The 18,084-nt window shown below is 33.1% G+C and overlaps 1 long non-coding RNA gene across 1 annotated transcript; it reads left to right on the forward strand.

Moving 5' to 3' along the window:
• Nucleotides 1-1,515: 1,515 nt before the first annotated feature.
• Nucleotides 1,516-2,722, forward strand: LOC148694227 (uncharacterized). Its single transcript, XR_015966993.1, has 2 exons — nucleotides 1,516-1,661; nucleotides 2,204-2,722. It is a non-coding gene; the product is annotated as an uncharacterized LOC148694227 (long non-coding RNA).
• The last annotated feature ends 15,362 nt before the right edge of the window (nucleotides 2,723-18,084 follow it).

Genomic DNA, 18,084 nt, shown 5'->3' on the forward strand with positions numbered 1-18,084 from the left:
ACGACAAGTGGTATCAAAGCTCTAGGTTTCAACTTGGGCTTTTGTTTGCCATTCATGATGAACTTTTTTGTGTCATTGGCGAAATTTGATATTTGAAGATTTTGACGGAGGAAGTTTGTATTTGATTTGGAGGTTTGCTAATTTCTTGCCAAGGTGGAGATTGTTGGGATTTATGACTCTAAATTAGGATGATGCAGAAATTAGGTCTATGTTACTTATTTTGTTTGATAACCTATTTGGATTTGGATTTAACTTCTTGGTTGGATTCTTTGATTGGTGGGGAGATTTTGTTAATTACTTATTTGATTAGGATTTGAATTTACTTCCAATTAGGATTAGGATTCTCATTGTAACATAAGTCCTATGCACTATAAATAGGACCTTAAGGTTTGTTTATTTTGTTTGCCAACACCATTAGCTTAGAGAGTTTTTTCTCATTGTGTTTTGGGTGGAGGACACCGTTTGGAGCCATGAGTGTGTGGCAAACTTATGGGTCATTCGTGTTGGCAATTGGGTGAGAATAAATTTGAGAGTTAGAGAGCAATCTGGGATAATCTTCTCCGTTTGTTTTGGGTTCTCTACTTGTTTGGTTTAGAGTTTGTAATTTGTGGGATTTGGGTTGTGAGAGTTTAAACACTCTTTTGTAATCTTTGTTTGTTTAGTGAAATTTCTTGATGTGCTTCGTCAGTGGATATAGACTTTGCACCAAACCACATAAATCTCTTGTGTTCTTTTGAGATTGTTTTAGCATTCGTATACATGTTGATATTTGATACTTTGTTAGAATTCACTTCCGCTTGAGAATAGACTTTGTTAGAAAATTTATTCAAACTCGTACAAAGTCTTGATGTGGGACATCAATAATAGAGGATTTTAATTAGAGTCAATTTCAATAATTCATCAATGACGAAGCAAACTCAACTACATCAATAATATAGGGTTATTGATGTGAGACATCAATAATATAAGGTTTTAATTAGAGTCCATTTTAATAATTCATCAATGACGATGCAACCTCAACTACATCAATAATATAGGGTTTTAATTAGAGTCTATTTCAATAATTCATCAATGACAATGCAAACTCAACTCAACACTTGAAACAATAATTCATCAATGATGATGGAAACTCAACTCAACACTTGAAACATCATCAAGCCCTGAATGCAATGAGCAATAATGTACATCGTGTGATCATGATTACAAGCACTAAGGCCTCGTTTGGCATGCCGTATTAGACATCGGATAGTACTATTTAATACTATCTGGTTTTGGTGCCATTTCGTATTAAATTAGCACCGAATTATTTATGCGGCCCTGCCTATTTTATACGACGCACGCCAGATAACTTATATACTCCAATTCGTTGGTATTATTAGTTGGGTCGTTGGAAACAAAATCAAGCTAGCTTTTTTTCCATCTCTCTCTTGCTGATTACTACAGTGCTTTCCCGATCCATATTCTCAACCAATATTCCTTCCCTCTCTCGACAAAGTAGGAACTGATGTTTGGGGTATGCGACTATATATGGTTGATGGGGATGGGGATTGGGTTGTGGAATAAGTTGGAATTGCGGCTAATCGATGAACAAGTGGTCGACCTGCATTTGCAAATGCTCATGGCGAACATCCATGGCGGCAACGTTTTCGTTTGGATCAGAGGTGGTGGTTTTTAGTTTTTTCCCATCAAATCGACTGGCTCTAACACCAAATTTGGTTTTAAATTGTGAAACTGAGTGCCATAAATGTTCTTCAATCTCCTCTTGAGGAAGTAAATGAACATGATAATCTTTGATACTTTGTACATAACAACTTTTATTAATAGGAGGAAGAATTACGGACAAAAACAAGTCCAAGATGAATTGAGTTTTTTTTTTTTTTTTTTTTTTTTTTTAAACTAAGAATAAATCTGATTAGTGCTCTTTAATTTGTTTATTTTGTTAAAATGTATATCGACATTATTATTATTTTTTTAAAATTGTTTTTAATCCGGTACTGCACCAACTGCTCAATTAAATAGTTAGTAAGCACGACTAAATAATCAGTACTATCCGATGATATATTATTCTATTCAACTGAAATAGTCAGTACAGTCTGAGCTGCTGATGAGTGCATATTTTCATATATTTTTATCATGTGCTTCCTTTGCATTTTGTATATATGAATGGGTTAAATGCACTAATTTATATTGTTTTAATTTATAGGCATTAAATACTGGAGTTACGCAAAAATGAAGTGAAAAATGAGCTTTTTGGGTGTCTACAGTAATTCCAGTGGAGCAAGAGGCTAATTAACTGCACCAAGGCATATGCGTTACAACAAGAAGATATGACTGCAATAGTTTTGGAAATCAAATGGACATGGGAGTGCTATTCAATGGATTTAAGAAGAGACATAATTATTTGTTTTTATTATTTCCATTTATTTTCTTTTTATTTAACAAGAACTTAAAGTGCATTAGTTAGGATTTTAGTGGGGTTAAATTAGTTTTTTTTTTCTCCTTTTTGCCGTGGGTGTTATAAGGAGATTTCTTCTCTTTGTGATACATTACTAAAAAAAAAAAAAACATCAACAAATTTTCCCATAGCGGGTTGCGGCAAGGAAGGGCGAAGAGGAAGAGCTACATTGGAGTTTTTCTTTACTAGGGCTACGATGTAGCCTAATCATGAATACTAATTGCCTTGTGGCATTGTTATTATCAATTTTTTCATCTTTATTGAGTATCTTTTGCTAATTGTAATGCGCTTGATTTTTATTTAGATGCTTCATCACCATCTAGGTTCAAATTAGGTTGATTTGATGCAAGTTAAAGTAGATGCCATACTTAACTTGGGTGTAGCTTCTTGCAATTGATACCATAAATACCTATTTGTACATGCCATGCAATTAGGGTTTGTGTGATTTTCCAACGATTTCCATAGAGCTTAATGGGTTCTTACTTGTTTAAATCCATCTAGATGCCATAAAGGGTTAACATGTAAGGATACTTTTGATGTAACCAAATGCCATGACTGTCGAATAATTTAGGGAAAATCGATCATCAATATTGGGGAACTACTTGAGCATAACATATTAAGGGAATTAAGTAGGATTGGTTACGGTGAATTCGGATGCCTTAGCTCTTCTTTTCTTATGTATTCAATTTATAATTTGCATGTATTTTATTTTCAAGCATTATTTTATTTTAGTTTAATTTCAAAGTTTCATTCTTTTCCATTAAAGCTTCCCCACTATGATTTGTTTCAATTTAGTAAGTAAGACTTTAGAATCAATTCGATCTCTGTGGGACGATATCTGTGCTTGTATGCTATACTGTCGTTTGATTCATTTAATTGCAAGCACAAAAATTCGAGACTTAATGAGCCTAATTTCGGTTATCTAATTTTTGCAACAAGTTTTTTGCGCCGTTGCCGGGGATCAAATTTGATTCTATTACTTAATTGGATTGTTACATCTTTTAGTTGGTTTAGCTTTAATGTTAGTTGTTAGTTGTTAGTTTTTTTTTTTTTTTTTTTTTTTTTTCAATAAAAAATTATTCTCCTAAGTCTCTTGTTTAGCTTACCCATTGTTTGGTGTCTTTGTAGAAAACTAGAGCCATCTAACCATGTTGCCGGTAGGAAAATTCAAGTTTGGGAGTGGATTGTCATCTACATGTTCGTTTGGCTGTCTCCTAAAACCCGGGAAGTTTCCTTGTCCAAGAGCTTTATTTCATTTATTTTCTTTTGTTGTCTATGTTCATTATCTTCGTTTTTTTTCTTTCATTGTTTTCGTTTTAGTTTTGGAAAAAAAAAAAAAACCAAAAATACATACAAAAATATAAAACTTGAGAACCCAAAAATATTTTTCTTTGAGTCTTGTTTTTATTGGCTACTTCCCCATTCAGCGATGAGATACGATTTTATGTTTTTCATAACTTTCAAGAAATTTAAGTTTGACATTAGTTCTTTACATTATCTTTGTTTAAACTATATTTTTTTGATGATCATGACTTGGAAAAACAAATGCACGTAGCCTTGTTGGTGTGAAACTAGAGCATGATTAAAAGTTTCATATGTGAATATAGTGAGCTAATGTAACCCTTGTGAGCTTTTGAGCCTATTTTATGATTGAACTACTATGCATCAATCTCGTTTATTCTTGTGCGCATGATCTCATTTTTACATGTATCTCTAGAACTTACTTTATATCTCTCGTTGCATTCATTAATTCACATAACAAACTTGGAAGTGATTTAGGCTTTTGTTCTTTCCCTTGAGCCATTCTAGCCAACCATTATAATTGTTTTCCCTAGTTAGCCATGTTGAGCCTTTTTGTGATCCTTTTTGTTCTTAAACCTAAATTTTCCCTACCTAGCCTTGTAAAAAAATTTCTACCTGCCTAAAAAGCTTGTAGAGTAATTTTTTTTAAGATGAGGAGAGAATTCCAAGTGTTGGGGCTTGGATATTATCATAGAAAGGGAAAAAATGATGAGAAGAAAGAAAAAAACTCATGACAAAAAAATAAAAAAATAAAAAAAAATGAAAAAATAAAAAAATAAAAACGGTTGTCTGCTTGAAAAAAAAAAAAAAAGAAAAAAAAAAAGAGAAATGTGATGTTAAAAAAAAGGTTTCAAGATTTAACCAAATGATCTATTTTGGTGCTCAAGTTCTGAAGTGCGGGTTTTAAAGTTTCTCTATCTCTCAAATACAATTGTGATGCTCTACAACTTATTTAGATTTTGTGTTTTTCCATACTCTTTTCTTGTGTAACCAATAAATTCTCAGCCTGGTTATAACTCTATGAAAGACCTTTTGATCCAAGAAGTTACTTGATATTGATATCAAGTTAGGTAGACAAGCAAGCATATGGCGTCATGTATAATGAGATTATTTGAGTGAAACACATTAACCTAAAAATATGAGTGAATGAGTGTATGCCTTGTGAGAAGCTCACTTGTTTGCATAGGATGATTTTAAGAAGCTTGGAATTGCATTGACATGACTATTACACACACTACACACCAAGTTGGTTCATTAAAAATTGGTTAAAGCTTGGATAATGTCTTGAACTACTGTTGCTTATTTCTTGAAAGTTATCTCAAGGTTGGTGTTTTGTCTAAGATTAAAATTTGGGAATTTAGCTAAAAATTTGTTCTGTTTTATTTTCTTTTATTTAGCTCCAGGACAAGCAAAATCTAAGTTTGGGGGTATTTGATGAGTGCATATTTTCATATATTTTTATCATATACTTCATTTGGATTTTATATATATGAATGGGTTAAATGCACTAATTTATATTGTTTTAATTTATAGGCATTAAATACTGGAGTTACGCAAAAATGAAGTGAAAAATGAGCTTTTTGGGTGTCTACAGTAATTCAAGTGGAGCACGAGGCTAATTAAATGCACCAAGGCATATGCGTTACAACAAGAAGATGAAACTGCAATAGTTTTGGAAATCAAATGGACATGGGAGTGCTATTCAATGGTTTAGGAAGAGACATAGTTATATGTTTTTATTATTTCCGTTTATTTTCTTTTTATTTCATAAGAACTTAAAATGCATTAGTTAGGATTTTAGTGGGGTTAAATTAGTTTTTTCTTTCTCGTCTTTACCATGGGTGTTGTAAGGAGATTTCTTCTCTTTGTGATGCATTACTAAGAAAAAAAAACATCAACAAATTTTCCCATAGCGGGTTGCGGCAAGGAAGGGCAAAGAGGAAGAGCTACATTGGAGTTTTTCTTTACTAGGGCTACGATGTAGCCTAATCATGAATACTTAATTGCCTTATGGCATTGTTATTATCAAGTTTTTCATCTTTATTGAGTATCTTTTGCTAATTGTAATGCGCTTGATTTTTATTTAGATGCTTGATCACCATCGAGGTTTAAATTAGGTTCATTTGATGCAAGTTAGAGTAGATGCGCAATTAATACCATAAACACCTATTTGTAGATGCCATGCAATTAGGGTTTGTGTGATTTTCCAACAATTTCCATAGAGCTTAATGGGTTCTTACTTGTTTAAATCCATCTAGATGCCATAGAGGGTTAACATGTAAGGATACTTTTGATGTAACCAAATGCCATGACTGTCGAATAATTTAGGGAAAATCGATCATCAATATTGGGGAACTACTTGAGCATAACTTATTAAGGGAATTAAGTAGGATTGGTTACGGTGAATTTGGATGCCCTAGGTCTTCTTTTCTTATGTTTTCAATTTATAAATTACATGTATTTTATTTTCAAGCTTTATTTTATTCTAGTTTAATTTCAAAGTTTCATTCTTTTCCATTAAAGCTTCGACACTATGATTTGTTTAAATTTAGTAAGTAAGATTTTAGAATCAATTCGATCTATGTGGGACTATATATGTGCTTATATGCTATACTGTAATTTGATTCGTATACTTGCGAGCACAAAAATTCGAGACTTAATGAGCCTAATTTCGGTTATCTAATTGTCGCAACAGCTGCCAAACGAGGTACTTGTAACGCATAATGGAGGTTGAAGTTTTGGAGAGATTTTTCAGTGTATCCGGAATTCGAATACATACTTCATATGTCATCATACAAGTGGAGGGGCACTTGAAAAAAAAAATAAAAATAAAACTTCCCTCCTACTTGTGTTATGACATATACTGTACTGCTCCGGACACATTGAAAAATCTCTCGGAAGCTTTGAGGTATTGCTGTTAATTGGCATGATTGACAGTAATAAAGTTCTACCCCATGCATTCTTATCTATATGAGTTTGGAGGTGTTGCAGCCTTTTATGCGACTTAAACTCGCTTAACAAAACTGAATATGGACACAATGCCAGTTTACATGGTAATAACAGATCAAGTAAAAAGAAAGGAAGGACCAAATTCTCAAGAAACAGATCCGTAGCCTTTCACGACTATATGCTCAATAATTTCCTGTTGCCGTGTTGCGTTGAACTAACTCATTCACTTACCTTGTATACCTAGGTAAAACATTAATAAAAACTAAAAATTTGACATTATCTGAAAATGATGTTTTGATATTGAGGCCTCGTTTTTTAATGTCATATACTAAACATTTATTCCTTTTGGAAATTTAATTAAACATTTTCCCTATAATTTTGGTACTTTAATTTTACTTCATTAGAAATCTATTCACGTTAGCATTCCCTTTTTTTCCTCATATTTATATGCATATCTTATTATGATGATTTAAGATTTTTCTATTTTTTATTAAAATATTTATTTTAGTAAATTAAATAGAATGTACAAAACTCGTTGTTAGGTATGTTTGGTTATATTGGTACGTTTGAATGTAATGGTACATTTAGTTACTTGGTACATTTGAATTTTTGGTCCATTTGACTTCTTGGTACATTTGAATATTTCGTACATTTGAATTTTTTGTACATTTAGTTTTTGGTACATTTGAATATTTGGTACGTTTGTCTTCAAAACATAAGTTTTATTACTTTTTGTCCTAATAACTTGCTCTACAAGATATTTAGATTTTGTGTTTTTCCATACTCTTTTCTTGTGTAACCAATTAATCCTCAGCCTCGTTATAACTCTATAAAAGACCTTTTGATCCAAGAAGTTACTTGATATTGATATCAAGTTAGGTAGACAAGCAAGCATATGGCGTCATGTATAATGAGATTATTTGAGTGAAACACATTAACCTACAAATATGAGTGAATGAGTGTATGCCTTGTGAGAAGCTCACTTTTTTGCAATAGATGATTTTAAGAAGCTTGGAGTTGCATTAACATGACTATTACACACTACACACCAAGTTGGTTCATTAAAAATTGGTTAAAGCTTGGATAATGTCTTGAATTACTGTTGCTTATTTCTTGAAAGTTATCTCAAGGTTGGTGTTTTGTCTAAGATTAAAATTTGGGAATTTAGCTACAAATTTGTTCTGTTTTATTTTCTTTTGTTTAGCTCGAGGACAAGCAAAATATAAGTTTGGGGGTATTTGATGAGTGCATATTTTCATATATTTTTATCATATACTTCCTTTGGATTTTGTACATATGAATGGGTTAAATGCACTAATTTATATTGTTTTAATTTATAGGCATTAAATACTGGAGTTACGCAAAAATGAAGTGAAAAATGAACTTTTTGGGTGTCTACAGTAATTCCAGTGGAGCAAGAGGCTAATTAACTGCACCAAGGCATATGTGTTACAATAAGAAGATGAGACTGCAATAGTTTTGGAAATCAAATGGACATGGGAGTCCTATTCAATGGATTTAAGAAGAGACATAATTATTTGTTTTTATTATTTCCATTTATTTTCTTTTTATTTAATAAGAATTTAAAGTGCATTAGTTAGGATTTTAGTGGGGTTAAATTTGTTTTTTTTTTCTCGTCTTTGTCATGGGTGTTATAAGGAGATTTCTTCTCTTTGTGATGCATTACTAAAAAAAAAAAAAACATTTGTGATGCATTACTAAAAAAAAAAAAAATCAACAAATTTTCCCATAGTGGGTTGCGGCAAGGAAGGGCAAAGAGGAAGAGCTACATTGGAGTTTTTCTTTACTAGGGCTACGATGTAGCCTAATCATGAATACTTAATTGCCTTGTGGCATTGTTATTATCAAGTTTTTCATCTTTATTGAGTATCTTTTGCTAATTGTAATTCGCTTGATTTTTATTTAGATGCTTGATCACCATCTAGGTTTAAACTAGGTTGATTTGATGCAAGTTAGAGTAGATGCCATACTTAACTTGGGTGTAGCTTCTTGCAATTGATACCATAAACACCTACTTGTAGATGCCATGCAATTAGGGTTTGTGTTATTTTCCAACGATTTCCATAGAGCTTAATGGGTTCTTACTTGTTTAAATCCATCTAGATGCCATAGAGGGTTAACATGTAAGGATACTTTTGATGTCACCAAATGGCATGACTGTCGAATAATTTAGGGAAAATCGATCATCAATATTGGGGAACTACTTGAGCATAACATATTAAGGGAATTAAGTAGGATTGGTTACGGTGAATTCGGATGCCCTAGGTCTTCTTTTCTTATGTTTTCAATTTATAAATTACATGTATTTTATTTTCAAGCTTTATTTCATTTTAGTTTAATTTCAAAGTTTCATGCTTTTCCATTAAAGCTTCCCCACTATGATTTGTTTCAGTTTAGTAAGTAAGACTTTCGAATCAATTCGATCTCTGTGGGACGATATCTGTGCTTATATGCTATATTGTCTTTTGATCCGTATACTTGCGAGCACAAAATTTCGAGACTTAATGAGCCTAATTTCGGTTATCTAATTTTCGCAACAAGTTTCTGGCACCGTTGCCGGGGATCAAATTTGATTCTATTACTTAATTGGATTGTTACATCTTTTAGTTGGTTTAGCTTTAATGTTATTTGTTAGTTTTTTTTTTTTTTTTTTTTTCAATAAAAAATTATTCTCCTAAGTCTCTTGTTTAGCTTACCCATTGTTTGGTGTTTTTGTAGAAAACTAGAGCCACCTAACCATGTTGCCGGTAGGAAAATTCAAGTTTGGGGGTGGATTGTCATCTACATGTTCGTTTGGCCGTCTCCTTAAACCCGGGAAGTTTCCTTGTCTAAGAGCTTTATTTCATTTATTTTCTTTTGTTGTCTATGTTCGTTATCCTCGTTTTTTTTCCTTCATTGTTTTCGTTTTAGTTTCGGAAAAAAAAAAAAAAAAAAAAACCAAAAATACGTACAAAAATATAAAACTTGAGAACACAAAAATATTTTTCTTTGAGTCTTGTTTTTATTGGCTACTTCCCCACTCAGTGATGAGATGCGATCTTTACGTTTTCATAACTTTCAAGAAATTTAAGTTTGACATTAGTTCTTTACATTATCTTTGTTTAAACTATATTTTTTTGATGATCATGACTTGGAAAAACAAATGCACGTAGCCTTGTTGGTGTGAAACTAGAGCATGATTAAAAGTTTCATGTGTGAATATAGTGAGCTAATGTAACCCTTGTGAGCTTTTGAGCCTATTTTATGATTGAACTACTATGCATCAATCTCGTTTATTCTTGTGTGCATGATCTCATTTTTGCATATATCTCTAGAACTTGCTTTATACCTCTCGTTGCATTCAGCAATTCACATAATAAAACTTGGAAGTGATTTAAGCATTTGTTTCTTTTGCTTGAGCCTTTCTAGCCAACCATTATAATTGTTTTCCCTAGTTAGCCATTTTGAGCCTTTTTGTGATCCTTTTTGTTCTTAAACCTAAATTTTCCCTACCTAGCCTTGTAAAAAAATTTCTACCTGTCTAAAATGCTTGTACAATATTTTTTTTTTTTTTTGAGAAGAGAATTCCAAGTGTTGGGGCTTGAATATTATCATAGAACGGAAAAAAAAAAATGATGAGAGGAAAGAAAAAAACTCATGACAAAAAAAAAATGAAAAGAAAAAAAAAATAAAAACGGTTGTTTGCTTGATTAAAAAAAAGAAAAAAGAAAAAAGAGAAATGTGATGAAAAAAAAGGTTTCAAGATTTAACCAAATGATCTATTTTGGTGCTCAAATTCTGAAGTGCGGATTTTAAAATTTCTCTATCTCTCAAGTACAACTGTGATGCTCTACAAGTTATTTAGATTTTGTGTTTTTCCATACTCTTTTTTTGTGTAACCAATTAATCCTCAGCCTCGTTATAACTCTATGAAAGACCTTTTGATTCAAGAAGTTACTTGATATTGATATCAAGTTAGGTAGACACACAAGCAGATCCGCAGCCTTCAACGATTGTATGCTTAATAATTTCCTGTTGCCGTGTTGCGTTGAACTAACTCATTCACTTACCTTGTATACCTAGGTAAAACATTAATAAAAACTAAAAATTTGACATTATCTGAAAATGATGTTTTGATATAGACGCCTTGTTTTTTAATATCATAAACTAAACATTTATTCCTTTTGCAAATTTAATTAAACATTTTCCCTACAATTTTGGTACTTTAATTTTATTTCATTAGAAGTCTATTCACGTTAGCATTCCCTTTTTCCTCATATTTTTATGCATCTCTTATTATGATGATTTAAGATTTTTTTATTTTCTTATTAAAACATTTATTTTAGTAAATTAAATAGAATGTACAAAACTCGTTGTTAGGTATGTTTGATTGTAATGGTACATTTAGTTACTTGGTACATTTGAATTTTTGGTCCATTTGACTTCTTGGTACATTTGAATTTTTGGTACATTTAGTTTTTGGTACATTTGAATTTTTGGTACGTTTGTCTTCAAAACATAAGTTTTATTACTTTTTGTCCTAATAACTTGCTCTACAAGTTATTTAGATTTTGTGTTTTTCCATACTCCTTTCTTGTGTAACCAATTAATCCTCAGCCTCGTTATAACTCTATCAAAGACCTTTTGATCCAAGAAGTTACTTGATATTGATATCAAGTTAGGTAGACAAGCAAGTATATGGCGTCATGTATAATGAGATTATTTGAGTGAAACACATTAACCTACGAATATGAGTGAATGAGTGTATGCCTTGTGAGAAGCTCACTTGTTTGCAAAGGATGATTTTAAGAAGCTTGGAATTGCATTGACATGACTATTACACACACTACACACCAAGTTGGTTCATTAAAAATTGGTTAAAGCTTGGATAATGTTTTGAACTACTGTTGCTTATTTCTTGAAAGTAATCTCATGGTTGGTGTTCTCTCTAAGAATAAAATTTGGGAATTTAGCTAAAAATTTGTTGTGTTTTATTTTCTTTTGTTTAGCTCGAGGACAAGCAAAATCTAAGTTTTGGGGTATTTGATGAGTGCATATTTTCATATATTTTTATCATATACTTCCTTTTGATTTTGTATATATGAATGGGTTAAATGCACTAATTTATATTGTTTTAATTTATAGGCATTAAATACTGGAGTTATGCAAAAATGAATTGAAAAATGAGCTTTTTGGGTGTCTATAGTAATTCCAGTGGAGTAAGAGGCTAATTAACTGCACCAAGGCATATGCGTTACAACAAGAAGATGAGACTGCAATAGTTTTGGAAGTCAAATGGACATGGGAGTGCTATTCAATGGATTTAAGAAGATACATAATTATTTGTTTTTATTATTTCCGTTCATTTTCTTTTTATTTAATAAGAACTTGAAGTGCATTAGTTAGGATTTTAGTGGGGTTAAATGAGTTTTTTTTTTTTTCCTCGTCTTTGCCGTGGGTGTTGTAAGGAGATTTCTTCTCTTTGTGATGCATTACTAAAAAAAAAAAAACATCAACAAATTTGCCCATAGCGGGTTGCGGCAAGGAAGGGCGAAGAGGAAGAGCTACATTGGAGTTTTTCTTTACAAGGGCTACGATGTAGCCTAATCATGAATACTTAATTGCCTTGTGGCATTGTTATTATCAAGTTTTTCATCTTTATTGAGTTTCTTTTGCTAATTGTAATGCCCTTGATTTTTATTTAGATGCTTCATCACCATCTAGGTTTAAATTAGGTTAATTTGATGCAAGTTAGAGTAGATGTCATACTTAACTTGGGTGTAGCTTCTTGCAATTGATACCATAAACACCTATTTGTAGATGCCATGCAATTAGGGTTTGTGTGATTTTCCAACGATTTCCATAGAGCTTAATGAGTTCTTACTTATTTAAATCCATCTAGACGCCAAAGAGGGTTAACATGTAAGGATACTTTTGATGTAACTAAATGCCATGACTGTCAAATAATTTTGGGAAAATCAATCATCAATATTGGGGAACTACTTGAGCATAACATATTAAGGGAATTAAGTAGGATTGGTTACGGTGAATTTGGATGCCCTAGGTCTTCTTTTCTTATGTTTTCAATTTATAAATTACATGTATTTTATTTTCAAGTTTTATTTTATTTTAGTTTAATTTCAAAGTTTCATTCTTTTCCATTAAAGCTTCCCCACTATGATTTGTTTCATTTTAGTAACTAAGACTTTAGAATCAATTCGATCTCTGTGGGACGATATCTCTGCTTATATTTTATACTATAATTTGAATCGTATACTTGCGAGCACAAAAATTCGAGACTTCATGAGCCTAATTTCGGTTATCTAATTTTTGCAACAGCTGCCAAATGAGGTACTTGTAACGCAGTTGAAGTTTTGGAGAGATTTTTCAGTGTATCTGGAATTCGAATACATACTTCATATGTCATCATACAAGTGGAGGGGCACTTGAAAAAAATAAAAAAATAAAACTGCCCTCCTACTTGTGTTATGACATATACCGTGCTGCTCCGGACACATTGAAAAATATCTCGGAAGCTTTGAGGTATTGCTATTAGTTGGCATGATTGACAGTAATAAAGTTCTACCGCATGCATTCTTATCTATATGAGTGTGGAGGTGTTGCAGCCTTTTATGTGACTTAAACTCCCTTAAGAAACTGAATATGGACATACTGCCAGTTTACATGGTAATAACAGATCAAGTAAAAAGAAAGGAAGGACCAAATTCTCAAGAAACAGATCCGCAGCCTTCAACGATTGTATGCTCAATAATTTCCTGTTGCCGTGTTGCGTTGAACTAACTCATTCACTTACCTTGTATACCTAAGTAAAACATTAATAAAATCTAAAAATTTGACATTATCTGAAAATGATGTTTTGATATAGACGCCTCGTTTTTTAATTTCATAAACTAAACATTTATTCCTTTTGCAAATTTAATTAAACATTTTCCCTACAATTTTGGTACTTTAATTTTATTTCATTAGACGTCTATTCACGTTAGCATTCCCTTTTTTTCCTCATATTTTTATGCATCTCTTATTATGATGATTTAAGATTTTTTTTATTTTCTTATTAAAATATTTATTTTAGTAAATTAAATAGAATGTACAAAACTCGTTGTTAGGTACGTTTGATTGTAATGGTACATTTAGTTACTTGGTACATTTGAATTTTTGTTCCATTTGACTTCTTGGTACATTTGAATTTTTGATACATTTAGTTTTTGGTACGTTTGTCTTCAAAACATAAGTTTGATTACTTTTTGTCCTAATAACTTGCTCTACAAGTTATTTAGATTTTGTGTTTTTCCATACTCTTTTCTAACCAATTAATCCTCAGCCTCATTATAACTCTATCAAAGACCTTTTGATCCAAGAAGTTACTTGATATTGATATCAAGTTAGGTAGACAAGCAAGTATATGGTGTCATGTATAATGAGATTATTTGAGCGAAACACATTAACCTACGAATATGAGTGAATGAGTGTATGCCTTGTGAGATGCTCACATGTTTGCATAGGATGATTTTAAGTAGCTTGGAATTGCATTGACATGACTATGACACACACTACACTCCAAGTTGGTTCATTAAAAATTGGTTAAAGCTTGGATAATGTCTTGAACTACTGTTGCTTATTTCTTGAAAGTTATCTCATGGTTGGTGTTTTGTCTAAGATTAAAATTTGGGAATTTAGCTAAAAATTTGTTGTGTTTTATTTTCTTTTGTTTAGATCGAGGACAAGCAAAACCTAAGTTTGGGGATATTTGATGAGTGCATATTTTCATATATTTTTATCATATTCTTCCTTTGGATTTTGTATATAAGAATGGGTTAAATGCACTAATTTATATTGTTTTAATTTATAGGCATTAAATACTGGAGTTACGCAAAAATAAAGTGAAAAGGAGCTTTTTGGGTGTGTACAGTAATTCCATCATAGCAAGAGGCTAATTAACTGCACCAAGGCATATGTGTTACAACAAAAAGATGAGACTGCAATAGTTTTGGAAATCAAATGGACATGGGAGTGCTATTCAATGGATTTAAGAAGAGACATAATTATTTGTTTTTATTATTTCCGTTTATTTTCTTTTTATTTAATAAGAATTTAAAGTGCATTAGTTAGGATTTTAGTGGGGTCAAATTAGTTTGTTTTTCTCGTCTTTGACGTGGGTGTTATAAGGAGATTTCTTCTCTTTGTGATGCATTACTAAAAAAAAAAAAACATCAACAAATTTTCCCATAGCGGGTTGCGGCAAGGAAGGGCGAAGAGGAAGAGCTACATTGGAGTTTTTCTTTACTAGGGCTACGATGTAGCCTAATCATGAATACTTAATTGCCTTGTGGCATTGTTATTATCAAGTTTTTCATCTTTATTGAGTATCTTTTGCTAATGCGCTTAATTTTTATTTAGATGCTTGATCACCATCTAGGTTTAAATTAGGTTAATTTGATGCAAGTTAGAGTAGATGCCATACATAACTTGGGTGTAGCTTCTTGCATTTGATACCATAAACACCTATTTGTAGATGCCATGCAATTAGGGTTTGTGTGATTTTCCAACGATTTCCATAGAGCTTAATGGGTTGTTACTTGTTTAAATCCATCTAGATGCCATAGAGGGTTAACATGTAAGGATACTTTTGATGTAACCAAATGCCATGACTGTCGAATAATTTAGGGAAAATCGATCATCAATATTGGGGAACTACTTGAGCATAACTTATTAAGGGAATTAAGTAGGATTGGTTACGGTGAATTCGGATGCCCTAGGTCTTCTTTTCTTATGTTTTCAATTTATAAATTACATGTATTTTATTTTCAAGCTTTATTTTATTTTAGTTTAATTTCAAAGTTTCATTCTTTTCCATTAAAGCTTCCCCACTATGATTTGTTTAAATTTAGTAAGTAAGACTTTAGAATCAATTCGATCTCTTTGGGACAATATCTGTGCTTGTATGCTATATTGTCATTTGATTCGTATACTTGCGAGCACAAAAATTTGAGACTTAATGAGCCTAATTTCGGTTATCTAATTTACGCAACAGCTGCCAAACGTGGTACTTGTAACGCATGGTGGAGGTTGAAGTTTCGGAGAGATTTTTTATTGTATCCGGAATACGAATACATACTTCATATGTCTTTATACAAGTGAAGGGGCAATTGAAAAAATAAAAAAAATCAAACTTCCCTCCTACTTGTGTTATGACATATACCTTGCTGCTCCGGACACATTAAAACATCTCTCGGAAGCTTTGAGGTATTGTTGTTAATTGGCATGATTGACAGTAATAAAGTTCTACCGCATGCATTCTTATCTATATGAGTGTGGAGGTGTTGCAGCCTTTTGTGCGACTTAAACTCGCTTAAGAAACTGAATATGGACACAATGCCAGTTTACATGGTAATAAAAGATCAAGTAAAAAGAAAGGAAGGACCAAATTCTCAAGAAACAAATCTGCAGCCTTCAACCACTATATGCTCAATAATTTCCTGTTGCCGTGTTGCGTTGAACTAACTCATTCACTTACATTGTATACCTAGGTAAAACATTGATAAAAACTAAAAATTTGATGTTATCTGAAAAATGATGTTTTGATATAAACGCCTCGTTTTTTAATGTCATAAACTAAACATTTATTGCTTTTTCAAATTTAATTAAACATTTTCCCTACAATTTTGGTACTTTAATTTTATTTCATTAGAAGTCTATTCACGTTAACATTCCCTTTTTTTTCCTCATATTTTTATGCATCTCTTATTATGATGATTTAATATTTTTTTAATTTTTATTAAAATATTTATTTTAGTAAATTAAATAGAATGTACAAAACTCGTTGTTAGGTACGTTTGGTTATATTGGTACGTTTGATTGTAATGGTACATTTAGTTACTTGGTACATTTGAATTTTTGGTCCATTTGACTTCTTGATACATTTGAATTTTTGGTACATTTGAAGTTTTGGTACATTTAGTTTTTGATACATTTGAATTTTTGGTACGTTTGCCTTCAAAACATAAGTTTTATTACTTTTTGTCCTAATAATGAGGAATTACATTAATTAATTTTTTTATATATAGAAAGAGTCGTTGACAATGTAAAAGTTTAAATTACTTTAATTATTATTATTTTTTTTTTATAGAAAGAGTCATTAATCAACGGACAATAGTGTGACATCCCACATCGCCCAGGGGTGTGATCCTTATATGTATATTCCCATCTCTACCTAGCACGAGGCCTTTTGGGAGCTCATTGGCTTCGAGTTCCGTAGGAACTCCGAAGTTAAGCGAGTAGCGCGCGAGAGCATTCCCAGGATGGGTGACCCATTGGGAAGTTCTCGTGTGAGTTCCCAGAAACAAAACCGTGATGGAATGGTAAGCCCAAAGCGGACAATATCATGCTACGGTGGTGGAGCGGGCCCGGGAAGTGGTCCCACCCGGGCCGGGATGTGACAATTGGTATCAGAGCCTAACCCTGGTCGTGGTGTGCCGACGAGGACGTCGGGCCCCTAAGGAGGGTGGATTGTGACATCCCACATCGCCCAGGGGTGTGATTCTTATATGTATATTCCCATCTCTACCTAGCACGAGGCCTTTTGGGAGCTCATTGGCTTCGAGTTCCGTAGGAACTCTGAAGTTAAGCGAGTAGCGCGCGAGAGCATTCCCAGGATGGGTGACCCATCGGGAAGTTCTTGTGTGAGTTCCTAGAAACAAAACCGTGAGGGAATGGTAAGCCTAAAACGGACAATATCGTGCTACGGTGGTGGAGCGGGCCTGGGAAGTGGTCGCACCCGGGCTGGGATATGACAGTTTGGTATCAAAGCCTAACCCTGATCGCGTGGTGTGCCGACGAGGACGTCGGGCCCCTAAGGGGGGTGGATTGTGACATCCCACATCGCCTATGGGAGTGATCCTTATATGTATATTCCAATCCCTACCTAGCACGAGGCCTTTTGGGAGCTCACTGGCTTCGGGTTCCGTAGGAACTCCGAAGTTAAGCGAGAAGGGGGCTAGAGCAATCCCATGATGGGTGACCCACTGGGAAGTTGCTCGTGAGTTCCCAAAAACAAACCGTGAGGGAATGGTAAGCCCAAAACGGACAATATCGTGCTACGGTGGTGGAGCGAGCCTGGGAAGTGGTCTGCCTCGGGTCGGGATGTGACAATTTGGTATTAGAGCCAATCCCTGGCCGGAAGTGTGCCGACGAGGACGTCGGACCCCTAAGGGGGGTGGATTGTAACATCCCACATCGCCCAGGGGAGTGATCCTTAAATGTATATTCACATCTCTACTAGCACGAGGCCTTTTGGGAGCTCACTAGCTTCGGGTTCCATAGGAACTCCGAAGTTAAGCGAGAAGGGGGCTAGAGCAATC

Source organism: Pyrus communis, chromosome 9, assembly GCF_041283825.1.
Source record: "Pyrus communis isolate YQ-2024b chromosome 9, ASM4128382v1, whole genome shotgun sequence".
In the NCBI taxonomy this organism is placed as follows: Eukaryota; Viridiplantae; Streptophyta; class Magnoliopsida; order Rosales; family Rosaceae; genus Pyrus; species Pyrus communis.